Here is a 16,737-nt window from a genome sequence, read left to right on the forward strand (position 1 = left end):
GACAACAATAAACCCAACTTCCAAAAATGAAAACATAAAATGAAAAGACCAAAAATAAATTTTAAAATTTGGATCTTGCCGTGGTCTTTTGGTAATTACTATTATTGTAACTTAACAGCACAGGAACTTGCCACTCTTATGTATATTTGTACATTTCTACACATATAAAAATACTACTTCTACGAATACCTCATGTATATTTGTAGAAGTGTGTGTTTATTCACCGACCGATTTGAATGTTATGCAGACTGAAAAACCAAAAATAATTCTTGGAGTAAACCTTATGGGATAATCACCTCCTTTTCCCTGCTAGCAAAATTCTTAAATATAACATCGAAAAGACCCCATCATCTGCTCTGACAGTGTGTCTGCACTGCTTAGAAAACTTCATATCAGACTGCACAATTACCTCCAGGTTTTTTTCATTCTCCACTACCCTGGGTGTAGTATCACGTGGTAGTGGAGAATGAAAAAGACCTGGGGATAAACATATCTAAAGTATTCCTTGAGCGTCACGATGCACAGGTAAACCGTGTTGCTTGAATATAATAAAGCCCTCAAACTTCGGTCAGAAAAACCTGGAACAAATTCTTGTGACCAAATTTATCTTTTGTGACGGTCATTTTGAAAGGCAGCTGTAATTGAAGATGTGGTAGGAAAAACCACAAAACGTTTGACTCCATTATGTACATATTTCCGATTCAGAAATAAACATAATAATACCAACATAGGTTTTGAGCACTTTAGAAGATATTTTCCATAACACAAAATTTAAATTTAGCATCGTGAAACCTTAACGGAAATACTTGGTCTAATTTTATTATGGAATAAAATTAATGTAGTTAATTAAACATAAAATAATATGTACATTGAAACAAAAAACAGGTGTTCATAAGAAACAGAATCCGACCCGAATTTCTTGTTGCTTCTGAAGCTGTGCTCGTAGAAATCAACGCCAAGTTCAAAGTACAAGGTACAAACACGACCAGGTAAAAAATGAACAGTACCCTCTCGGAAGTTGCAAAAATTAACAAAGGTTACACAGATCTGCGGGAAAAGATCTAGAAAGAAGCTATAGTAGGAAATTTTGACACCGCCGTAATTCAAAGTCCCCCCCCACCATAAAAGGGAAAAAAACAACGAAGACTGCTAATTACTGTACATATAAATTTCGTTCACAAACAACTGTCACCGGAAATACAATACAAAGTGAAATAACCACATCAGCAGTTAAGAAGTATATTAAAGAATTGAGTAAAGGAGACTTGGACTGAAAAGGGCAGATTAGGTTTCCTGATGGAAATCTAATCTTCTCTTTTTAGCCAAGATAAACTGGAACAGTATTCATGACAGAGGCATAAAGTTCAACATCAAAGAACTTTATAAAAATATTACAATTGGTAAGAGACTTGTACAAACAAAAACTCAAAAATAAAGAACTTTCCAGATAACTTCTCGGTAGTACAGGGCAGATTAGAAAATAAATGCTTTTAGACAGATAAAAGCATAGCCTCAAATAGACAGCAATGACCGGTAAAAAGGTTAAAGACAAAGAAATTATCCAGTTGACAACCGGTAAAGTTTAATGTATGCAGAATATTATTAATTGAAAAAGTTAAATAATTAATAATTATTTGTTTCTACTGTTTTCCAAAAATTATTCGGAGAAAAATGTCAAAGAAAATAGATTTTCATTAATGCAATTAATCACTTGAAAGTCCACCCTTCGGCTTGAATAGTAGCATGGATCTGGAAAGTTGATCACTTCCACTGGACCTTAGTTCCATTCCTTTTTCAGTGTAATATCTTCGCAGCGGTAGAAGAGGACCGTGCTTGGTCTTGTCCTGATGTGGCGCTTCAGTTCGTCCCCAAAGTGTTCTGTGGGATTTAGATAATGCTCTCGGATGCCAGGCTACTTATAGCAACTTGTTTACCTTTAAATCAGGTGCACAGAAGCCAGCTTTAAGTGAAGTAGCATTATCTGAAAGACTTAATTCTATAGAAGTAGAACTAACAACGGTAGCACCATACAAATTTCGTTTGGCATTTGTTTATTTTATGTGACATTTGTGAGCTGCAATTGTTCCACAAAAACCAAGCATAAAATTTCCTTTTACTAATCCCATGGGTAAGCTGTTTTGTTACAAAGCTTTGTGCACCAACAATTTTGAAAGGAAAGGCGGTAGCAACCCCACATTAACACAAGCAGACTTTCATTAACTTTTCTGCCAAACTTCGAGAGCGCTTGAGGAATCAAACATTCCGAAAACTAATGGGTAAGTTAAAACTTGTTGAAATTGACCTAGCCAAAAAAAAAAAAAAAATTTCAATGTTGAGGAACTTGGTACGTATATTTTTTTTTCAGCAGCTTTTATGTGGGTTCTTCTCTCTCTTGACCTGAATCCATTTGAATGCTGGCATCACTTTGTCTAAAATTAGCATATATTGGATACTATCTTGGTTTTGAAAGGATGTTTCGACAAATAATTGGTTTTCCAAGTGATTTCACTATGATTCATCCCAAATAATTCCAGATTTAGTTAGTATGGTGTCCTAGCGCACATATTCTTAGAAAACCTAGACTCAGGATCTAAGTTCTCAGAATCCATTAAGTGGACCGACAGATCCGGCGTCTGGGCCCTCGTGGGTAGCACATTTGCGAGGATTGCAGTCTTCCCCACATCAGGTGGAAAAGACCTGAGTTCGAATCCCGTCGATGACGGGAGGAATTTTTATGGGCCTTTTCACAACGTGGCTGAGTTAAACGGTCTCAGGCGAGGGCAGCATGGTTTTTCTCCCTGAAACTCGGGTTTTTCGTCCAGCAACCAGAAAATTTACCTTAGCACACATGAAATTTACAGACAATATACGCGGAGCAATATGGCCTTAGTCGCTGAAGCTGCTAAAATCCTACAACAAGAACAACAATTGGCGTTTGGATCCTCCACCACGGACTATCGCAGTTCTACGGGAAGCAATCCTGGCGACGTGGCACAACAATGCTTTGTGTTTTAAGCAACTTTAAAATGTATTTACATTTTATAAATATTCTTTCATAATTTGAATTAGTGAATTTACGTAGTGTTTAACTTTTACATTATTCAATATTTATTTCATATTTATTTAAATGTTAGAGTTTGGAGAATATCAGTGCGGTTTCATGACCCAATCGCTCAACAACTGATCAGATTTTCATCTTGAGGAAGATACAGGAAAAAGTATTTGAGTACAATATACACTTATTTAATATATATAGATTTCAAACAAGCTTTTGATTTCCTCAACAGAGAGGAAATAATAAATGATTTCCTTCTCTTGGGCACACCTGCAAAGATTGTTAGGCTCATAAACGTAACCCTGGCTGGCTCTTAAGCAGTGGTGAGAATTGACAACGAGTTGACGACTCCCTTTGACATTAATGCTGGTGTTAGACAAGGCGATGCACTCTCTACTGTATTATTTAGCTTGGTTTTAGAGGCATCTGTCAGAAAATTAGAAGTGACTGGACACAAAGACAGTGCAGGTCTGTGCATATGCTGATGACGTCGCTATTATCAGTAGGACTAAAGGAGCACTGGAGGAAACAGTGGCCTGGCTGGATAGCGAAGCACAAAGAACAGGACTTAGGATAAATGAAGCAAAGACAAAGTACAGTATATGGAAGTCCGGAGAACGGCAGATAACATGGAAAATTTAATAACCAGCAGCTTCTCGTTTGAGCATGTTCAGAATTTAACCTATACAGGGTGTTTCAGTTAAACGTTTCAGAACTTCTAAGAGGGGTAGGGTACATCCTGACAACTCGAAATCATATAGCAATGTGGGGTCGGAAATGCTTTCCTGAAGCGGTGTTGTACACTGAAGCACCATAAAAAGAAAAGAGACCGTAAGTGAGAAATCGTTTTAATAATACATGAAAAGAAGCAAAAAGGTACATGGATTAAAGTAGTGTTCGAAGTTTCTTCCACGGGCTACAATGCACGCCTCACATCTCCGACGCATGGACATCCGAACATTCTGGAATACTCCAGGCGAATTTCGAATTTCTTCGGCAGCTACTGCGATTCTTGCAACCAGCTCCTCAGCATTGTCAACAGGGGTGTCATAAACTAGCGATTTCATATGACCCCAGAAATAAAAATCAAGACATGATAGGTCGGGTGACCGAGCAGGCCAACGCACGGGACCACCACGTCCGATCCACTGTTGACCAAATGTGACATCCAGGTAGTTACGAACATCTCCGCTATAATGGGCAGGGGCTCCATCGTGTTGGAACCACATTGTCTGTTGCGTCGATGCAGAAATCTGTTCATCTCTCAAAAGTTGTGGCAATACTTGCTGCAGAAAGATCAAGTAGATAGGTCCGGTTAGACGACACGGTAACAGGTAAGGTCCGATGAGGTGATCTCCCATAATACCGGCCCATACATTGACCGAAAATCGAATCTGTGCTGCACGACGTCGTATTGCATGCAGGTTCTCGACCGCCCAGATATGGTCGTTATGCGTGTTGAAAATTCCTTCCCTTGTGAAGGATGCCTCATCGGAAAACAACACTTAAGCAGGAAAAAGGGGATTTGTAGCACATTTTCCAAGGTACCACTGTGCGAAAGCAATACGAGGTGCATAATCCTCCGGTTGCTGTGTCTGGACACGCTGCACGTGAAACGGATGCATGTCTTATTCTCGGAGAATCCTCCAGACGCTGCAATGGGAAACCCCGACTGCGTTTGCTAGACTTCGTGTACTCGTTCTTGGATTCCCCTGTACATGCTGCAGCACATTCTGTTCGACGGCTGGAGTCCGTGCTGTTCTTACCCTGTCCCTGTCAGCTCTTTCAAATGAACCTCTCTCAAGCTAACCTCTGGTGCAGTCTTGCAAAGAAATTATGACTGGGAATACGCCTCGTCGGATATCGTTCCGCGTACAAACGCTGTGCGGGTGGCCCACTACAATTTGCAGCCCCGTACGCCAAATGCATATCGGCTAACTCTGCGTTCATGTAATCATCCATCCTACTAACTTGGCGTTCTTGTTCAAGAAATTCGAAATTCGCCTGGAGTATTCCAGAATGTTCGGATGTCCATGCGTCGGAGATGTGAGGCGTGCATTGTAGCCCGTGGAAGAAACTTCGAACACTTACTTTAATCCGGGTACATAATGACAACTCGAAATCATATAGCAATGTGGGGTCGGAAATGCTTTCCTGAAGCGATGTTGTACACAGAAGCACCATAAAAAGAAAAGAGACCGTAAGTGAGAAATCGTTTTAATAATACATGAAAAGAAGCAAATCGTTTTAATAATACATGAAAAGAAGCTTGGACATTAACGAATAAAGAAGAGCAGTTGTTGAAAATGTTCGAGCGTAGTATTTTACGAAAAGTTTTGGGGCCAGTACAAGACGTTGAAGGATCCTGGAGGATAAGGATGAACAATGAACTTGACCATCTTATTCAGGATGCGAAAATCGTCAGATTTGTGAAGAACCAGAGACTTGCCTGGTTGGGATATGTTCTGAGAATGGATGACAGCAGAACAACTAAGAGTATAATGAAATGGAAACTTACCGGTAGGAGGGGGAGAGGAAGATCGCGGATAATATGTATGGATGACGTAGAAGAGGACTTAAAGATCATGAGAATAAGAAGTTGGAGAAATTTGACTTCCGGATGGGCTTATTGGTAAAACATCGTTGAGAAGGCTAAGACCCACCCTGGGTTATAACACTAGAAGAAGAAGAAGAAGAAGAAGAATGTCAGTTTCTGCATTCAGGATGCGGACGTCGCCAGATTTGTGAAGGGCCAGAGACTTGCCAGTTTTCACAGATTCTAAAGACTAAAAATGTTTGTTTTGCATTCTTATCCTTTTTTTGTTGTTTTATCTTTCACCATTATTATTTTTCCAGTATATTGTAATCTGGATTTGACCTGTAATGTACGATTTAAAAAAAAAAAAAACAAAAAGTAAACTTTTTTCTATTACGCTTTAATATTTATTTTTTAAAATAAAGTAAATTTTTAGTAAAAATTTAAAAACTCTAAAAAGTTTAAAATATAGCTTTTTTTATATAAGGAGATTTTTCCATTTAAAATTGATATTTAATTCTGTTTTCACTGATAATATTAAAATCATCAACGAAATTGTCATAAACAAATTATTTGACATTTTAACGGATATTAACCTAAGGGGCTCACATCTGGTGAGTATGGGCTTGGCATCCCCAGCGTCCTGAGCTGGATATCATCATTCTTCTTACTGAATTTTTTTATTTTTTTGGCTGGTGCAGCATAAGCCTCGGGCTTCCTTGCACCATATAGCTAATAATAATAATAATGTTTTTATTAAACATTCTTTTTAACTCCGTTTTTATCTCTCGATAATTCACTGTTTTCTAGCGCCTCTAGTGGCCGCTTCATTATCGTACGATATGTGTGCGCTAGTATTAACGAACTTTAGTGTTTGTCGAGAGCTTTTAGAAACAAGCTATGGCCATTTGTTCACAAGAATACAAAGTTGCTAAATAATATTTACATCAAGCTGTCAGACATTTGATTTCTTTGTTACGTTATTTCTAATACAGTACAATTTAAATCTTACTGGAAAAAAAAACTTTTCAGTGATTACCCATTGAAAAGTTTTTTGTACATAACGAAAAATATCGCAAAATTTAGGTAAGATAATTGCTACAGTCTGCAATAGATCGACATAAAATATCTGTTCAACTTGGCAGTTATTTCGGCTGGATTGTCGATTATACCACCACGTTAATCTATCGAATTTACTGGGTTTTTTTGTGTTCGTATATGAGCAGAACTCCTTTTTCACATTTTTAGCTCTCATCGTCAGAGAGATTTTTCATACTGATATGCGAACAAGTGGTTTGAGAACACGAAGAAAATTACAAGCAACTGTCCAGGACAACGCAGTCCCATTCTGCTGGGAAATGAACTGGAAAGGAGTGCTCATCAAAGATATCTTCTGCCCATGTCACTTCAGAATTGAGGATTTTGTTATATGAAATGATCCAATATTCCTCGTGCCGTTTTTCAACACCTTTTTGACTTCATAGTACTCCAATCGGAGCAATGATTCGGGCTAACCCTGCGGAGGTCCAACACACTATTATCGAATGGTGTAATTCATTCCTGATGAAGAATTTCTGCTGTTGCTGCTGCAGAAGTTAGTCGTTGAAAAAGAGCTTTCTTTCTTTGTCCAAACTGTTTTTTTTTTTTAACTTTTTTTTCCCCTTACTTGAAAATGAAGGATTTTTCCATGCCTTTGCAAAAGAACATTTTCTTTAAGATCGTTTACACCCTCAAAAACTTTTTTCTTTCCTTCGCTGCAAAAGATCACTTTTTTCCAAAATTTGTTTTATCGTTTTTTTTCCAAACGTTTTTCTTCTTTTGTTGTAAAAGATTCTTTTTTTTAAAACTTTGTTCTCTTTATAATTATTTTTTCAAACTTTTTTCCTTCTTGCAAAAGATCGTTTTTTACCAAACTTTGTTTTCGTTCCCTTTGTTGCAAAATATCGTGGTTTTTTCCAAACTTTTTTCTTTTCTTTGTTGCAAAGGATAGTTTTTTTCCAAACTTCTTTCCTTCTTTGGTTGCAAAGGATAGTTTTTTTTTTTCCAACGATTGTTTTTCCAACTTTTTTTCTTTATCGTTTTTTTTTTCAAACTTTTTCTGAGATCATTTTTTTCAAAGTTTTTCTTTATCCCTCTTTTTCCTAACTTTTCTCTTTCCCTTTATTGCAAAGGTCGTTTGTTTTTTTTTTTTTGTTTTTTTTTTTTTTTTTTTTTTTTCAAACTAATTTTAAATCAACCCCAAAATTTTAAAAGTTATAAATGCCACTAGTAACATGTCATGTAAATTTACGAGTCCATTGCAGAAAACTGATACCACACACCTTTCTGCATGACATTAACTCTATTGCAATCTTCTGCTGTAATATAATCTAACCTTTCTTTCCAGCCGTCTTTACATAAATGTTATCAAGTTTTATTTTACTTTTTTTTCTTTTTTTTTTTTTTTTTTTTTTGTGAACCTAAGGCTAACAGCTCGCATCCGATGCAATTAATCCATCGTATAGTAGCGTACCAGGAGTTTAATGTTTCCTAAAAGCCTACATGTATCACATTTCCCTGATGCTACACTAAAGCACAAATTGCCTCGAGCCATCATCATAATGCAGAACATTTATAAACTTCTCTACGTATGGTTCGTGCAGAATAAACCTTTCTAACAGCGACCTTATCGTCACTGACATAATTTTAATCAGGAACCACCTGAGGGCGCGCGTGTTGCTGATGGATTTGAAACTGAAATTCACGATTTTTCCCCCCGTTGTTATTCCTTGCTACACATAAAATACTTTGAGAATAAAAGTTGGCCACTTTAATGAGATAATTTAATTTCTTTTTATTAATAAATTCCATTGCAAGAGGTTTATTTAGCTAAGTAATCAGATAATTGGCAATATGTAATCCGTAGGTTACATAAATTTAATTTAATGGCTGAAAGGGCTTGTGAACTGTTAAAATCTTGCGCGACGTTCAACAAAAGTTTTTTTATTATTATTAAGTTGTGAGCCATATTTTGACAACAGTTTCTGGGTTGCTGCACAGTTAACCAAGGTAATCTTTAAGTTGAAATACTTAACAGTCAATAAAATGTCAACGTAGCCACCATCTTAAAATTTCAATACATCCGCCAGCTGGAACGATGAATGGGGAGAGTTCAAAGATCTATTAAAGAAAGATAAGTTCATTAAAAGTCAATTCTTAGCTATAATGAGTTTATGTAAATGACTCTGCTCTCTATTATGAGCATAAAAGTGCACGCGATAGTTACAAAGAAATGGGTCGACGGGAGACGTACAGTACTCATTCTTTCATTAATCTAGTTGGAAATCATTACAAAAAGACATGAAGCTGTCCTTTTTTTTTTTTATTTTTCCTTATTCTTTCTTTCTTTTTGTTATTCCAATCATTACTTCATCAGCAGGTAAGCACTTTAACAAGGTGGCCTGACACAATTTCAGATTTATGGATATTTAAAGTTTTCAAGAAGAAAATGCATGCATGCATCCTATTCTTTTCATGCAAACTAAAAATGCCGGATGGAAACGTTTTTAAATGCATACGAACTGACTGCCACCAATTCCTTTGTTGCATTTCTTTCTGGGGTAGATTTAATTTAGATCGCCATATTCCTTTCATAGTCCTCTCATTTCCTTATTCAAGGGAATAAGGAGATAATGAGGGCGGAATGTGCCCTAAACTATCTAGGAGTTTCTGGAAAAGTGTGGAATTGTGGAGCTAAATCCTACTTCATTTATTCCCTAGATTTATCTTCATGGACTATTGCGTTCCCTAAAATCAAACAATGCCGAAAGGACCAATTATTTTACAATGTAGAGGACATTAGCATTAGTAGAGGCATACGATGCAAGAAAGCAAGCTTACGCAGCATCAGCCAGAAAAAAAAAAAAAAAAAACCGCTCCCATTTCACCCCTCCGTTCGTTCCAAATGCCTGTCCAGCTCAGCCTTAAATTTATTTACGTTATCAACTTCCACAACAAAAGATGGAAGTCTATTCCACCAATCAACTACCCGCTGGCTAAAGGCAAACTTCCGGACATCTATCCTACAACTGTCTTTCCTCAATTTGAATTAATGCCCTCCCAGGTGATTATTCTAAGCAAGAAGAAAAATCCCATCAGCATTGAGCATGCTCAAACCATTCAAGGCTTTATACACCTCAATCAGATCACCTCGCAGGTGCCTAGTCTACAGACACTGTAATTTGCAAAACGCCTTTCTTCGTAAGAGCAACCCTTTGTTTCATTCACTAATCTTGTTGCCCTTCTCTGTACTCGTTCCAACAGCTCTATATCCTTCTTAAAATGACGCCTCCTGACCTGTATACAGTACTCAAGGTGTGGCCTGAACATTGCCTTATACAGGGGGATAATCACCTCCTTATTTTACATTACATCTATATAATATCGGTGTAGATACACCATAGACAACTCTTAAGAAACTACGATGGTAGTGTGGAAGGCATCATTTGCACTGTATCTCATATTGTGCTCTTCCTTCACAACGAGTTGCCATGGTATTGCACTACCTCGAATAAGTAACGCTTCACTAATAGAGAAGACTATTGTTACTTATTCTCAGTGAGTACCACTACCCAGACGGCACCGTTTGAAATATGGTATGGGATAAAGATCTCTGTTATCCTCATACTATCCCTATTAGACTTAGGAAAGCAAAAAAGATGTAGGAAGGTGATAGTAGGAGAGGTAGAGGAAGGAATGCCGTAGAAGGAAGAAAGGGACAGTTACTCCTTCAACTCACACTACTCAAAAGCTCATGAATTCCTCGAATAGGCAACGCTTCCCCAGAAGAGAATATTGTTGTTACCTATTCTCGGAAACTCCGTGAATATCAGGCTGCCCCTGGTGACTGTTTAAAGGATATTTGGCCTGTCATCGGTGGATGGGCAGGTACCCTGGTATTGAGACGTGACAACCCAGTTGTGAAGATAATCACACAATATGAGAGATGCCAATATAATAACATTTAAAATAACTTAATGCAAAAAGGCATAATACGTTAAGAGTAAGAGTTTAATATCTATATAATATCGGTGTAGATACACCATAGATAATTCTTAAGAAACTACGACGCACAATATGAGATACAGAGCAAATGATGCCTTCCACACTACCATCGTAGTTTCTTAAGAGTTATCTATGGTGTATCTACACCGATACCCTCAGCAACCCTTTCACGCCTGTTCTCAAATGGCACCCTCTTCCCTAGTTCGACACTGTCTCTGTTTGTTCTCTTGTATTATTTAAAGTACTTGTTTACCTTTAGCCGCTATTTTAATTCACACGTCTAAAACTATCCATTCCTAAATCCAGTGTTTCTTCAAACTTTAACCTTATTTACATTAAAACTAAATGTCTAATCTTAATACTTACTATCTTTAACTTAATTCTCACTTCCCATCGCCCTTCCTGGATTTATTTTAGCAAAACAAATATTTCTATTTTAATTTGTAAGATCTACACCTTACATGTTGAAAGAATAAAGCATATAATGAAAATATAATTTTTTGGAGAACACCAATGCCAGAAATATTATCACTTCAGTTCCTAATTTGGTTTAAGTTTAATTAAGATTTTATAGTCTATCTACCTTGTTTTTATGATAAAACAAAAAAAGACCAGTGCATTTTATTTAAAATAGGACATACTCGTAAAAAATTGTGATGGTTGATCTCGAACCTCATTTAATTTTAAAGTAGTTCGCAGTGAGAAAGGTTGCCGACCCCTAGATTAAAGCAATAATTGAAGTCGTCACTATCCTTTAAAAATTATAATTTTTAGAGAGTAAAAAAATTCATGTTCCAGTTGACAGTTATTTGAAATCACAGCAAAATCCCTTTCAAAATTCTGGTGAATAGCAGTGTTGCTAGCAAGTTAAGTTTATACTGGTGGAAAATGGTTATGGTATAAGTGATAAAAGTGCAACTGTTTTACAAAAATAATTGATAGAAGTCACTGAATTCTAGTACGGAAGTACTCAAACATTATGTTATGAAGCAACAACATCGTGTGTCAGCTTAAGAGTAAAATATGGTATTCTAAAATACGCATGAGCATAAATATAAGTTAGTTTACTTCCTGGTAGACAAGAAACATTCCTTGAGGAGGAGTTGACTCGAAATTTCTCCAGAGCATACAGTACATGCTCGGTAGGAGTCGGATTTGAAGACCTCAATGACCATTATATTTGAATAATATCTGTATGAAACATAAGATTAGACACATAGCGAGAATGATTTCATCCCTGTACCCCACACCTTTTCACTCTTAAGAATAGTAGAACCGTATTGGTTTCGGGTTTTTCTCTACAGACGAATTTATACATGAATATCAAAATTGGACCATTACGATTGAGCCCAGCTCAATCGTAATGGTCCAATAATATGTTGACACCCGTTTAAAATGCGATGACTTGAGAGGGACAAATTATGGATCATTATGCATACGAATCTCTCAATCTCTCTCTCTCTCTCTTCCCTGCTCACGAAATACATTTCGGAGGAAGGTATTCCATTCTGAAGAACTTCAAAATGGGAAGAGATTTCCTATGTTGTCATCTAACTGTTAGACCAGGTGTTGGTTATCTGCTTGTTTTGTTATAGTTATCGACCTTGTACAACTCTTTCAGGTACTCCCATCTTCCAGAACCTGGAACATAGGAAAAGAAGTATCTTAATGTCCACATTTTGATGGACATTCATGATTCTTGCAATCTTTACCTGTGATTAACCTGATTTCATTCTGCCGACCACTCCTTGCCACAATTACTCACATAAAGCCAATGTTCCATTGGACCATAAAAGTTACCCAAATGTGCTCGTTTTCGTGCATAATACAAGTAACCCATAATCAGATATGTACCATTTGCATCGTCACCTAAATCTAAAAGGCACAATTTAACTTTCGTATTTAAAGGATACTTATGAAATCTAATGGGCCTGTGGAAAGCTTCGAAGGGAGAGTGATACTTGAAAAAAAAAAAAAAAACACCTTCATAAATAATGACTAAGAAAAGTGAATTTAAATTTAAAAAAAAAAAAAGTAGTTACGACCCGTCACTCAATTATTTTCCATAATTATCGTGGATGGATCTAGGCTCGTGCATCTCACTGATTTAATTGTGAAAGCTTTCTTGGACTCAGGGAAGGTGTCCGAGGACTGGAGGTCTGCAAATGTGTCCCCAATTCACAAAGGAGGACACGAGGAATTACAGACCTGTCAGTCTAACTTCTGTTGCAGAAGTTAGACTGAACGGAAAATAATAGAGTCACTAGTTAAAGAAGCGATGCAGGACTGCAGTTATAGTTCAGACATAGCATGGGTTTAAGGGGAAGTCTTGTCTGACAAATTTGATTGGATACTATGATCTGGTCAAAAAGTAATTAGTTGCAAAGAATAATTTTGATATCATATATTTGGATTTTAGGAAACCTTTTGATACTGTGACACATGGAAGACTACTGCATAAATTGGAGCAGTATGGCATTAAGAGCAAGTTGCTACAATGGATAAAAGAATGGTTGAGGGCTAGAAGACAGAGAGCGGTTATCAATGGACACTGCTCTTCATGGACTAATGTTAATAAGTGGAATCCGCCTGGGTTCGGTGTTGGGCCAATTGTTGTTTTCGGTATTTATCAATGATATTGATGAAGGTATATCACGGTTAATGTCTAATTTTGCAGATGATACGAAGGTTTGCAGGGTTGTTAATGACAGTAATCATGGTACGCTACTGTAATAGGATCTGGAAAAGTTGAGCAGATGGGCTGAGAGGTGGCAACTGAAGTTTAACATCGACAAATGTAAACTACTGCATATGGGTAGCAGTAACCCCAGAGTAACGTATCAACTGGGTGGTACTACACTTGGGGTAGTGGAGAAGGAAAAGGACCTGGGGGTAATTGTGCAGTCAGATATGAAGTTTTCTGAGCAGTGCAAAAAGGCTTCAAGAGTAGCTCATGGTGTCTTATCAACGATATACAGGAACTTTGCAAACATAGATAAGGGGGTGACTGTCCCCTTGTATACAGTACTCAAGGTGTGGTCGGGCCACACCTTGAGTACTGTATACAGGTCTAGAGGCCTCATTTTAGGAAATGATGTAGAGCTGCTGGAACGAGTAGAAAGAAGGGCAACGAGATTGGTGAGTGGAAAAAAGGGTTGGAGTTACCAAGAATGACTTAAGTCCTGCAAATTGCAGCTTCTGGAGACTAGGCACCTGCAAGGTGATCTAATTGAGGTGTATAAGGCCTTGACTGGATTGAGAAAGCTCAATGCTAATGGGATTCTTCCTATTGCTCAGATTGGGTATACCTGAGAGGGCATAAGTTCAAATTGAGGAAAGACAATTGTAGATTAGATGTGCGATAATTCACCTTTAGGCAGCGGGTAGTTGACAGTTGGAACACACTTCCATCTGTTGTAGTGGAGGTCAGCAACTTAAATAAGTTCAAGGCAGAACTAGACAAATATTTGAAGTGAATGGATGGGTGAAATGAGAAGGGTGCTTTTTTCTTTTCTTTTTTTTTTTTTTTTTTTTTTTGGCTGATGCTATGTAATCTTGGTTTCTTGCATCATATTCCCTACTAATGCTTATTCAGCGAGGAACTTCACTTGTACTAAAAATGACGATTCTTATATCTAGAAGGTAAATCACGTAGATCTTTTAAATTCATTATAATTAAGATTAATTTATAATAATTAATGAAGGGAATGATGAATTTTGTGTAGTAAACTTCCTTTTATTTTATTTATTTATTATTACTATTACTTTAAAACTACAAACCAAATGATTTTTTGGCTGGCAAATAAAACATTTTTGTGAACATTGATAAGTGTTGCAGGTGGCGCACACGTCGGGATATTTTCATTGCAAGTAATTGGCGAGAAGTCTCTGTTGACAAACGGTAACTTCTCTTGCTAGTTAAATACCATTCGTGTGACGAATCAAAATACTATTTCAATTAATTTTATTTTAAAATTAGACGATAATTAAAGAAATTAAATTAGAAGCCAACATTTGTAAAGATAAAAGGAAAAGAAAAGCTTTACGCAGGTAAGTGGCACATATTGGACAGCAGACGAATACATTTATTTTGATACGCGCATTTATATGCGTTTTTTTTTTTTTCTCTCTCTCTTTCTTTCAGTTACTGAATACAGTCTTGGCACTGTTGTAAGCAACTGCAACAGCTAAAATTTTCTTTTTCTGGACGAGGGCCAGGTCTTCAGCATTATAGGGAAGCTAACTAAGAAACGGGAGACGATTTTTTTTTAAATCTCCCCTCTCACTTCTCTAATGTATCAGTAAAAACCGACGACATGAGCAACCACTTCAGATTTAGCTTGCTGTTCGGAATATTTTGTAAGATATACAGAGGTTCAGGTCAACTGAGGACAGACAACACCGAGGGGTGACACACTTTGAGTTCACTCCTCAATTCCTTCCTTCTTTACCCACCCTTGCCATGCAACCAATTATCGCAAATCCGGATGTTTGCTAAAAATTAAACTTGCCCGATCTTTAGTAGTTTACAACGAAACTGCTGTTGATTGGATAAGGAAACAGTAAGAGATGTTAAAACTATTTATTCTCTCAGAGAATAAAAGATTAATCCTGGATAGGCTTTCGTACTAAAGTCTGCATGCTTTGTGCTCGCATGGTGGAGGAGTTCGCTGTCATTCCAACTAGATGGCAATATATTCTACTCTTTCTAACAATTTTAAACTATTTGTTTTTATTTATAAACATTTTAAGGAAAGTTAGAAACATAACCTGGTATGTTTCATTAAAATACAGAAATAAGAATATTTTATCGAATTATACGTTGGCTGAGTTCATCCGGAAGTGTTAAAGATAACGCTTGCTGCAAATATCCCCTAATAGACAGTTCCAAAAGACAATGATTAATCAAATTACAAAATAATTAATTAATTACGCAAAAAGAACTGTCACTTACCTTTCACTCCCAAGTATCCACTACTGCTTCCAAGGATGGAAATCAAAAAACTTTCACTCGATACATTGCTAGCACACGTCACAAAGAGATGACAAATCCAAAGGCCGAACAACGCGACACCCCTCACCCAAACACCACACAGACTGTAACTAAGCCCGGCCGTTGAGAGTGCATCTGCCAACAAATATTTCAACAACTTCCAGTGACGTCAGGGAAAGCCAGTCGCGTGCCTCCAGGTTGTAAGCCCGAGCTGAGCTTGTGCGTACCTCGGCGAACAGATGACGTCAAAGCGAATTGCTCTCGCCGCCCGAGAAGGTCGCTTGAGCTACGGCATTGCTTTCTCCGACGACACAAAAAAGACGAACTGTCTTCCCCCTTCCCCCAACACACTTCCCACCTCGGAAAAAAAGAAACAGGAAGAATTTGGAGATAGTGTCCGACTGTCTTCAGTTTAGGTACGAAGGAATCATGGGAGAAGAGACACGTGCGAATGTTGTTTTTGTTTTTAAATACTGGTTGCTATGGTCTTTCATTAGTATCTGCTGTTTTTCTTGCTTGTAAAGGGAAATTAAATCAGTTAAAAGTGTTTCCTTAAAGACTTCCTTTGTATCGAAAACGATTGCAGTGGTTATTACGAATACACTGTATATATAATTGTGAAGTACAGCGAGAACAAAGAACGATCCTCGTGCGTCGGTATAGAATTTTATTTGTTTGTTTATTTATTAAATTTAAACCATCACAAGTACCATCCGTACACCATAGGTTTTCAAAGTGGGTTCCGCAAAAAGCTTGTTTTGGTTCCGGAGATTTTCAATTAGAGAGAAAGAGAGAGATAATTTTGCGATCTTTGTGTTTTCAGTGAAAGAGAGGACAGAAAACATAAAAGTGGGCGGGGGGGGGAGAGAACCTCGGATGAGAGTTTTGAAATAAACAGTATTTTTCCTTAATTAATTGTAAGTTTTCAAATAGTTTCCTTTGCTGTTTTTTTTTTTTTTTTTTTTTCATTAAGAGATTTAATACACCCGGCTATTGTTATTATTGTTATTATTATTATAAGCCATATAGTGCAAGGAAGCCTGAGGCTTATGCTGCACCAGCCAAAAAAAAAAAAAAAAAAGAATTTCTGAATTACCCCGAGAGAGAGAG

General features: G+C 37.2%; 1 protein-coding gene across 1 annotated transcript in view; it reads right to left on the reverse strand.

The window, feature by feature from the left end:
• Window positions 1–15,787, reverse strand: part of LOC150082632 (NACHT domain- and WD repeat-containing protein 1-like) — a 229,864-nt gene extending 214,077 nt beyond the window's left edge. Inside the window, 1 exon segment of the mRNA XM_090377558.1 lies at window positions 15,589–15,787. The gene's annotated coding sequence lies outside the window, so the exon portion shown is untranslated.
• Between the last annotated feature and the right edge of the window lie 950 nt (window positions 15,788–16,737).

This window comes from Mastigoproctus giganteus, chromosome 7, assembly GCF_048544385.1.
Source record: "Mastigoproctus giganteus isolate SK-2022 chromosome 7, ASM4854438v1, whole genome shotgun sequence".
Classification (NCBI taxonomy): Eukaryota; Metazoa; Arthropoda; class Arachnida; order Uropygi; family Thelyphonidae; genus Mastigoproctus; species Mastigoproctus giganteus.